The following is a 9,926-nucleotide window of genomic DNA, read 5'->3' as shown; positions in this document are numbered from 1 at the left end:
TGTTCCATCCACTTTTTTGCAGACCCATTGACTTTAATTGGTTCGTGGTCCACATTTTTCAGCCTAGTATAGGATATATTCTATCTTTGGACATACAGATGCGGAAAGCACACTTCCATGCAAAAAGACAGAATAAGTCCTCAAAAACAATTGGTTCACAAATAAAATGCGGATGCAACACGGACTGCATCAATGCTTTGTGGATCTGCGGACCACAACATGGTTACAATGGTGTGCATGTGGTCTAAATGTACAGACTTTCATCATGCATACGGCATGGCCTGAAGTTTCTAGACCAACACTAATGATCAGCCTCAGACTTCGGTCATATAACTAAGTGGTCACATCTTACCATATAAATAATATAATACTAATAATATTTATTTATATAGCGCAACCATATTCTGCAGTGCTTTAATATGTTTTCTATTATTGACCATACAGTATGGGGCTTAAAAAAAACTACCATATTAAGGACATTTAAGAGGAACTTTCATCTGTTTTACTTATAGGAGCTAAAAACCTGCACTTGCGGGGTACCCCCCGCTGATGCTGCCAGCTGTTTTTTTTTTTTTTTAAACAAACATCACCCCCTACTCCCCGCTGCGACCTCCTGAAGTTTTTCGCGCTCAGTATGTTAATACTGAGCATCAGTACAGGGAGGAGGAGACGCCAGGGTTTCTTCATGGGTGTTTCCTTCTCCTTGGCTATGCCGCGATCCAATCACAGCAGAGAGCGTCACAGCCAGGGAGGGTGGCAGCGTCAGCAAGTACAGGTATTTAACTCCTATAAGTAAAACAGATGAAAGGTCCTCTTTGTCTTAGGATACTTTTACACTGGCGTTTTGGTTTCCGTTTGTGAGATCCGTTCAGGGCACTCACAAGCGGTCCAAAACGGATCAGTTTTGCCCTAATGCATAATGATAAGGATCCACCCAGAATGCATCAGTTTGGCTCCGTTCCGCCTCCATTCCGCTTTGGAGGCGGACAGCAAAACGCTGCCTGCAGCAAACGGATCCGTCCTGACACACAATGTAAGGCCTCTTTCACACGACCGTTTTTGCGTTCTGTATACGGAACCATTCATTTCAATGGTTCCGCCCAAAAAATGGAATGTACTCCGCATGCATTCCATTTCCGTTCCGTTAAAAGATAGAACATGTCCTATTATTGCCCGCAAATCACGTTCCGTGGCTCTATTCAAGTCAATGGGTCCGCAAAAAAAGGGAACACATACAGAAATGCATCCGTATGTCTTCCGTATCCGTTCCGTTTTTGCCGAACCATTTATTGAAAATGTTATGCCCAATTTTTTCTATGTAATAATTACTGTATATGCCATATGGAAAAACCGAACAGAATCTGAAACACAGTGGAAACAAAAAACGAAACAACAGATCCGTGAAAAACGGACCGCAAACCACTGAAAAAGCCATACGGTCATGTGAAAGAGGCCTAAGTCAATGGGGACGGATCTGTTTTCACTGACAATCTGGCACAATAGAAAACGGATCCGTCTTCCATTGACTTTCAATGGTGTTCAAGACGGATCCGTCTTGACTATGTTAAAGATAATACAAACTGATCCGTTCTGAACAGATGCAGACGGTTGTATTATCTGAATGGATGCGTTTGTGCAGATCCATGACGGATCCGCACCAAATGTGTGTGTGAAAGTAGCCTTATTTTTTAAGCATCATTTAGCAACTGATTTTGCACCTGTTTTGGAGGCATTTGCGCCTACTTTGAGTTTAAGACTCATTCAGAAGTTTTCAAACTTTTGCACCTATTTTCCAACCTATTTATGTAGTTCTGCCTTATTTTCCACCCGATTTAGACGTAACAACAGTCTAATTTCTACTCCACCCCAGAGCTGGTGTACTTTTCTGACTCTGTTTTGAAGGGTGAGTTGCACCACATTTTGCCTACTTTCATGGAGATGTGTGACAAATTTCAGCTCACTTGTGCCACATTTTCACACGCCCTGCAAAAAAGAAAAGTGGCTGGTCCTATTTTGAAGTAGGCACATTATACCACCCCAGTAGAGCCAAATACCACAGAGCATCAAAATACTGCCCCAGCAGCACAAATAACTAAAAAAAAAACTGCCCCTCTGTGGGGGACAGCACAAGCTGCCAGGTTCTGTCCTCCTGCTCCAGTTACCTTAGGATAGCAATACAGTTAAATTCAGAAGGTAAGCGTCAGATCATTACTTAACATGTCTGCCGGTTGCGTGGAGGGCTTAGGAGGCCCCCTGGCATCGGCCCACTGGAAAGTTTTCCTGTAGGGTCTATGGCCAGTCCATACCTTACTGTACGTGTCCCCAGAGGGATGGTAACATGGACCTCTGTGCATGTTATCAATCCCCCTCTCCCCCATCAGAGAGCTTACTTGCCCCTGATTGTCACATGTGGAGGGTCTTTTTTTCCAGAAATGAGCTGAATGCTTCATCTAATCACTCCTCTGTATCTAATTAGGTCATTCATTGATGCCATGCCCTAGATATTTTCCAGCATCCAGATCACAGCGGCAAATTGCACCAAACACAAAATCAACAATAAAGTTTTCATTTTACACTGTCAATAACCGATCTATACTGTAAAATATGAAGACCTGTTACATGCTGCTGTAGTTATAGCAACTATCACCAGACAGGAATCCAATATATTTATTTCTTTTATAAGTCTCCAAAAATAATTTCTGACAGTTTCTCACTGACTGTTGCCATAAATGATGATTTTCAATTTGTTTATAAAACTACTGGTATCACAAACGAGGGTAAGCTGGGCTCCGTTGTACAGGGGCAGCCCTTAAGTATAGGGGATTTTTCCTTTGTGGTTATTTGTTTCTCCATAAAAGCTCATTCAGTCACACGAGGCTCGTGCATCAGTTATGTAAAATTGGATTTTTTTTTTTCCTTAAAAAAAGAATTCTGGAAACTTAAAGTAGGAGCAAACCACTGGTACCAAATAGCACCCCATGTTTAACAGTGTCCCAAAACCAAACCCCCTTTTTACATCTGTAAACTTGTATGGTATTTTTTTGTTGTGAAAGCTGGCAGCCCTAGATACAACCCATACTATAAACTTAATACATTATTTATGGGTCACAGCAAACACACCCAAAAAATTTAACTGAATTGCAGTTTTCTATTAATCTCACCTATAAAAAAACAAATAAAAAGCTATTAAAAATGGTATCAATAAAACCTATAAATCATCCTACAAAACAAGCTCTCGCTACATTAATTATTATTATTATAGTTAATTTGGGAGTGGGGTATTATACCATAGTACTATTTATTTGTGGAATCACTAGGGCTGTGTCAGAGGCTATTTTCTATGCAGATTTGAGAAGCGTTAACATACAGTCCTGATCAAAAGTTTAAGACCACTTGAAAAATCCTATTTAGCATGGCTGGATCTTAACAAGGTTCCAAGTAGAGATTCAACATGCAACAAGAAGAAATGGGAGTGAGAGAAAACATTTTTTGAACATTCAATTTAATGAAAACAACGAATAAACTGAAACAGGCTGTTTTTCAGCTGATCAAAAGTTTAGGACCACACCCCCCCCCAAAAAAAAAAAAAAACACTAAACCCCCCCAAAACAAAAATCCAACTTCCAAACATGAACTCAGTAATAAGCAGCTCCGCCGTTATTGTTTATCACTTCCAAAATTCGTTTCGGTATGCTTGATGCAAGCATTTCCATGAGGGGAGTGGGATCATTTTTCCAAGTGGTGAAGACGGCCACACGAAGGCCATCTACTGTCTGGAACTGTTGTCCATTTTTGTAAACTTCCCTTGCCATCCATCCCCAGAGGTTCTCAATTGGATTTAGATCAGGGGAACACGCAGGATGGGCCAAAAGAGTGATGTTATTCTCCTGGAAGAAGTCCCTTGTCCTGCGGGCATTGTGTACTGTAGCGTTGTCCTGTTTAAAAACCCAGTCGTTACCACAGAGGAGGGCCCTCAGTCATGAGGAATGCTCTCTGCAACATCTGGATATAGCCATCGGCCGTTTGGTGCCCCAGCACTTCCTGAAGCTCCATTGTTCCACTGAAGGAAAAAGCACCCCAGACCATTATGACGCCCCCTCCACTGTGGCGCGTAGAAAACATCTCAGGTGGGATCTGCTTGTCATGCCAGTAACGTTGGAAACCATCAGGACAATCAAGGTTAAATTTTTTCTCATCAGAGAATAAAACTTTCTTCCACCTTTGACTGTCCCATGTTTGGTGCTCTCTTGCAAAGTCCAAACGAGCAGTTCTGTGGCATTCAAGGAGACGGGGTCTTCGAAGACGTTTTTTGTTTTTGAAGCCCTTCAGCCTGAGATGCCATCTGATAGTAAGGGCCTTAATTTGGATCGAGGATCGTCCAGTGTCTTGATGGACAGCCAATTGGATCCTCCGGCTCAGTGCTGATGACATTTTTTGGGGTCTTCCACTTGAATCCACATCTTTGCACAGATTTGGCCTTTTAAAGGCATGTGGTCCAAAAATTTGGATCAGCTGAAAAACAGCCTGTTTCAGTTTATTCGTTGTTTTCATTAAATTGAATGCTTAAAAAATGTTTTGTCTCACTCCCATTTCTTCTTGTTGCATGTTGAAGCTCTACTTGGAACCTTGTTAAGATCCAACAATGTAAAATATGATTTTTTGGCCATTTTTCAAGTGGTCTTAAACTTTTGATTAGGACTGTATGTCAAGTAGCATAGCATTTAAAAGAAAGCTCCCTTCTCACGTAAAGCAGTGTTACTAGTTTACATATTTGTTACCATGTTCAAAACATCTGTAAAGAGTCAAAATTTTAATTAGTAATTATGGCTATTAGTCCTTTTATAAGACTGACCTGTCAAAGCCCGAGTCAGCGCTGCAAGAGAGATTAGTCAGATGCTGCACGCTGCCCCTGCCTTGGGGGGATATTTGACAGGTTTCTTTCCTATGCGCATCAGGAAAGAAACTTCTCAATCATCGTCCGGTGGCATCAATCTCATCTCTCCCATGGGTTAGTACTATAAAAGTACTGAATGTCATCACAGCTAAAATCAGCAGGTCTGTCATTACACTATGGTGTCCTCAGTGACCTGTTACCAATTATAATTTATTCACCTTTAAATAAAAAAGAAAAATTTAATTGCATTGTACTTATTTAGGCTAAACAATAATTTCTTTAATAGGTCTTTGCCATCTGTTTTCAACTGGTTGTCTTCTGCAGCCTGCATCTTACCACATACATTCCAGGCTGCTCTGTCCCCTTCACAGGGAAATCCATCAAAGGAGACGTGTAACCCCCCCATTATCTCCTCTTCTGAGAGCTTACTCATTTATGCTGAATCCTGACCATTTATAAGAATAAACCAGTTTTAAAAATCTAACTTTTATTGTTCTGATGTGTCTAACAACAAAAAGTAGCAACTCAGCAAAGTCCTAATTAAAAAATATTCTATAGTTTTAAATCCACATCTATGCGTCTCTATGGTTACAGACTACAATTCCCATGTAGTCTGATCCTGCACTCATACACCATTCCATCAGCCCAATGCTTTTTCGTAACATACATTCAGTATGCAGTAGATTTCACTCAATGAATCTACGTGGTTTTTCTGTACATTTACTGCAGTGTTTTTCATGGCAAATCTCCATGAGTGAATATGGTCTTAAAAATTGACATGCCTCACAGCTTGGTAAAAGTGTTTAAAAGTGGACTTTCTTATTAATAATATTTAAACACGGCCATAGCCATTATTTGCAGTCTGCCGCGTGCCTTCCGCGTTTTGTGGAATGGAATGTCCGGCCCGTATTTGATCAGTCCTATCCTATTCCATAATGCGGACACGGACAATAATGGGACATCTTCTACATTTTTGCGAGTGTAACGGAACGGACAAACTGAATGCTGTCCTCATCTTTTGCTGCCCCATTGAAGTGAATGGGTCCACATCCAACCAGTACAAAATGCGGACAAAAACAACGGTGGTGTGCATGAGCTCTAAGGGTGTTCAGGGTGAAAAAAAAAAAACCACACATCTGTCTCCTTTCTTTTAACCCTTTAGTAACTGACATGTTTTGGGCCTTAGTGACCAAGCAATTTTTTCTCACTGTCACATTCCAAGAGCTATAACTTTTTTCCCCATCAACATAGACATATGAGGGCTTTTTTGTGTGTGTGTAACAAGTTGTAGTTTTTAACCACCATTTTTTGGGTACAAACTCTTACTAATTAATTCTGGGGGTATGGAAAAAAACACCAAGTACACCATTGACTTTTCAACACTGACTTCCAATCATAAATAACATTATAATTGTATTCTCTGGGTCAGTACAGATATACTAAATATATATATGTTAATCAGACTTCAGCTCACAGCCCCAGTCAGACCCCCAATGTTAATAAGACCTCAGATCAGACCCCAATGTGAATGACCCCCAATCAGATCTCAGATAAGAGCCCTATGCGTCTCTTATCAGCCCCCATGCCTCTCATGTGTGCCCCCATGCCTCTCATGTGTGCCCCCATGCCTCTCATGTGTGCCCCCAGCAGCCTCAGAACACCGCCGCTCCTCACCGCCCACGCTCTTCAATCCTTCTGCTGTCGGCTGTGCTGTGAACTGGCGCGCACAGCGTGAGGTCACAGAGCGCCCTCATGCTGTGCGCAGCCACTGCACAGCCCAGCGGAGGACCAGGAAGCGGCGAGTACAGAGCCTCATCGGTTCCCGGTCCTCCGGTGCTAGCATTCGCCTCATAAGACGCAGGTCCCGAAGTGGTGTATATACAGCACTGTGTATACAGATCAGGAAGCGCTATGCCGGGAGAGTGCAGGAGTTGTCGGGTCTTCCATAGACCACGATCAGCCCTGCACTGAGGCTGTACAGCCTCTCTGGGGGATGTATTTCCGCTGTTACTTGGGCTACTATGTCAGCCCCAGTTGCAGGAGAAATCAATAGTGGAAAAAAATAAAAAATAAAATTAAGTTAAATGTCTCCCAGAAGTCTTTTTTTGACCTTATGGGGAACACAAAGTGTAAAATAAAAAAATTAAGTGGTTTGAAAAAATAAATGTAAGAAAAGTTTCACAGTTGAAAAAAAAAAATATAATAATCCCCCCAAATCAGTTATTTTAAAAATGTTAAAAATAGAAGAAAAAAAATAAGAGACATATTTGGTATCACTGCATCCGCAACGACAGGCTCTAAAATAATATCATATGATCTACCCCATCAAGTAAAAGCCGTAAAAAAAAAAAATTGCACCAAAACACAATTTTTTTGTGAGCTTACCTCCCAAAAAACAATTACAATCAAAAAGTCGTATGTACCCCAAAATGGTAGCAATAAAAACTGCACCTCATCCCGCAAAAAATGAGCCCCCCACCCAAGACCATAGCCAGAAAAATAAAAAAAATGGCTCTATGAAAATTGCAACACAAAAACACGATTTCTTTCTAAAAATGCTTAGTGTAAAATGTAAAAAAAAAAAAAGAATAAAAAAATAGACATATTTGGTATCACCGCGTCTGTTACAATTGGCTCTACAAAAATATCACATGATCTACCTCATCAAGTGTATGGTGAAAAAAAAAAAAATGCCAAAACAGCTTTTTTAGTCACCTGACCAAAAAAAAAAAAAATCTATCAAAAAGTTGTATGTACCCCAAGATGGTAGCAATAAAAACATCAGCTCGTCCCGCAAAAAACAAGCCCTCACAGAAGACTATAGCCAGAAAAATGAAAAAAAAATAAAAATAAATGGCTCTAAGAAAATGGCAACACAAAAACATGATATTTTTTTTTCTAAGAATGGTTTTTATTGTATTTAAAATGTAAAAAAAATAAATAAAAATTTTGTATCGTTGCATCCATAATGACCAGATCTATAAAAATATATATCACATGATCTACCCCATTAAGTCAACGGTGTAAAAAAAAAAAAAAAATTGGAAAAATAACACCAAACTGCTTTTTTTGTGACTTCACCTCCAAAAAATAAGATAAAAAGCAACCAGCCAAATGTACCCCAAAATGGTGCCAATAAAAACTACAGCTTGTCCTGCACAAAATAAGCCCTCACACAGCTCATTCAACAAAAAATAAAAAAGTTAGCGGTCTTAAAAACCATGACAGAAAATTCCATGTTAGAAAATCCAGATGCTGCTCCTTCCCTTCTGAGCCCCGTCGTATCTCCAAATAACAGTTTACGACCACAATTGGAGTCTTACGCTGGGTTCAGACCTGAGCGTACTTGAACGTACGCTCTGTATGCGCGATTGTACGGGCGTTTGCAATCGCGCATACAGAGACAAGCGAACGCCCATTGTCGCGCGTTCCCGCTGAAGTCTATGTACGGGAACGCGCGACAAGACGCCCCAAAGAAGCTCCTGTACTTCTTGGGGCGTCGGGCGTTTTACAGCGCGATCATACGTGCTGTAAAAACGCTCAGGTGAGAACCATTCCCATAGGGAATCATTGGTTCTTGCCTGTTGAGCATTTTACAGCGCGTAGGAACGCTCTGTAAAACGCTCAGGTCTGAACCCAGCCTTAGGCCTCTTTCACACGGGCGTTGCGTGTGAGGGCCGGACAAGATGCGGGTGCGTTGCAGGAAAATGCGCAATTTTTTCACGCGAGTGCAAAGAGTTTTAATGCATTTTGCACGCGTGTGAGAAAGAGCGGCATGTTTGGTACTCAGATTTTATTATTTTCCCTCAAGCCACATTTTAGTAAGCATTCTGTATTAAGAATGCTATTTTCCTTTATAACCATGTTATAAGGGAAAATAATACAGCAAATTGACTTTTATCAACTATTACTTACATCATCTCCTAGCAAACATGTGTGAAAATTACTTGCTTGTGATTTTCACGCAGCTCCATTCATTTCTATGAGGTCTGCGTTGCGTAAAAAACGCAGAATATAGAACATGCTGCGATTTTCACGCAACGCACAAGTTATGTGTGAAAATCACCGCTCATCTGAACAGCCCCTTTGAAGTGAACGGGTCCGGATTTAGTGCAAGTGCAATGCATTCACCTCACGCATTGCACCCGCGTGGAAAACTTGCCAGTGTGAAAGGGGCCTAAATGAAAAATCTGCAAAAAAAATAAAAAAATAAAAATTTAATTTAGCAATTTCACCTCTCTATTCCTTTAATTCCTATGGTATACCTAAAGGGTTAACAACAATTAAAAAAATAGTTTTGAATAGTTTGAGGGGTGTCATTTCTAAAATGGGTTGGTTCTATTTTATGTAAGCCTCACAAAGCGACTTCAGAACTGAACTGGTCCTTAAAAAAGCTGACTAAATTCTAGATTGCTTCTAAAATTCGAAACCTTCTAACGTCCTAAAAAAATTAAATTACATTACCAAAATTATGCCAACATAAAGTAGACATATGGGTAATGTTAAGGAATATTTTATGAAGTATCACTATCTGTCTTAGGCCTCATGCACACGACCGTATGTATTTTGCGCATCGCAAAAAACGAATCCACAAAAATTCCGTATTTTGCGGAACAGAACAGCTGGCCACTAATATAACAATCCTATCCTTGTCCGTAATGCAGACAATAGGACATGTTCTATTTTTTGGCGGAACGGAAATATGGACATATGGAAACGGAATTCACACAGAGTAACATCCGTTTTTTTTGCGGACCCATTGAAATGAATGGTTCCGTATACAGTCCGCAAAAAAAAATAAAAAAAAATGAACGGACATGGAAAGAAAATACGTTCGTGTGCATGAGGCCTTAAAGTATAACTGTCATTTTTTGGGGGGAGTATTGGATTGTGGTGATTAATATCACCTTGGTGGCCCTATTTTAACTTTTCACTGTGTATGTAATTACCCCTTAATTCCACATTTGTGTTCCCTGTACTGCCTACTTTTACCTATACTGTTACCTAGGGTTGCTAGGCATGGTCCGTCTAT

The sequence above is a fragment of the Bufo gargarizans genome, chromosome 1, assembly GCF_014858855.1.
Source record: "Bufo gargarizans isolate SCDJY-AF-19 chromosome 1, ASM1485885v1, whole genome shotgun sequence".
In the NCBI taxonomy this organism is placed as follows: Eukaryota; Metazoa; Chordata; class Amphibia; order Anura; family Bufonidae; genus Bufo; species Bufo gargarizans.
This window is presented reverse-complemented; position numbering follows the sequence as displayed.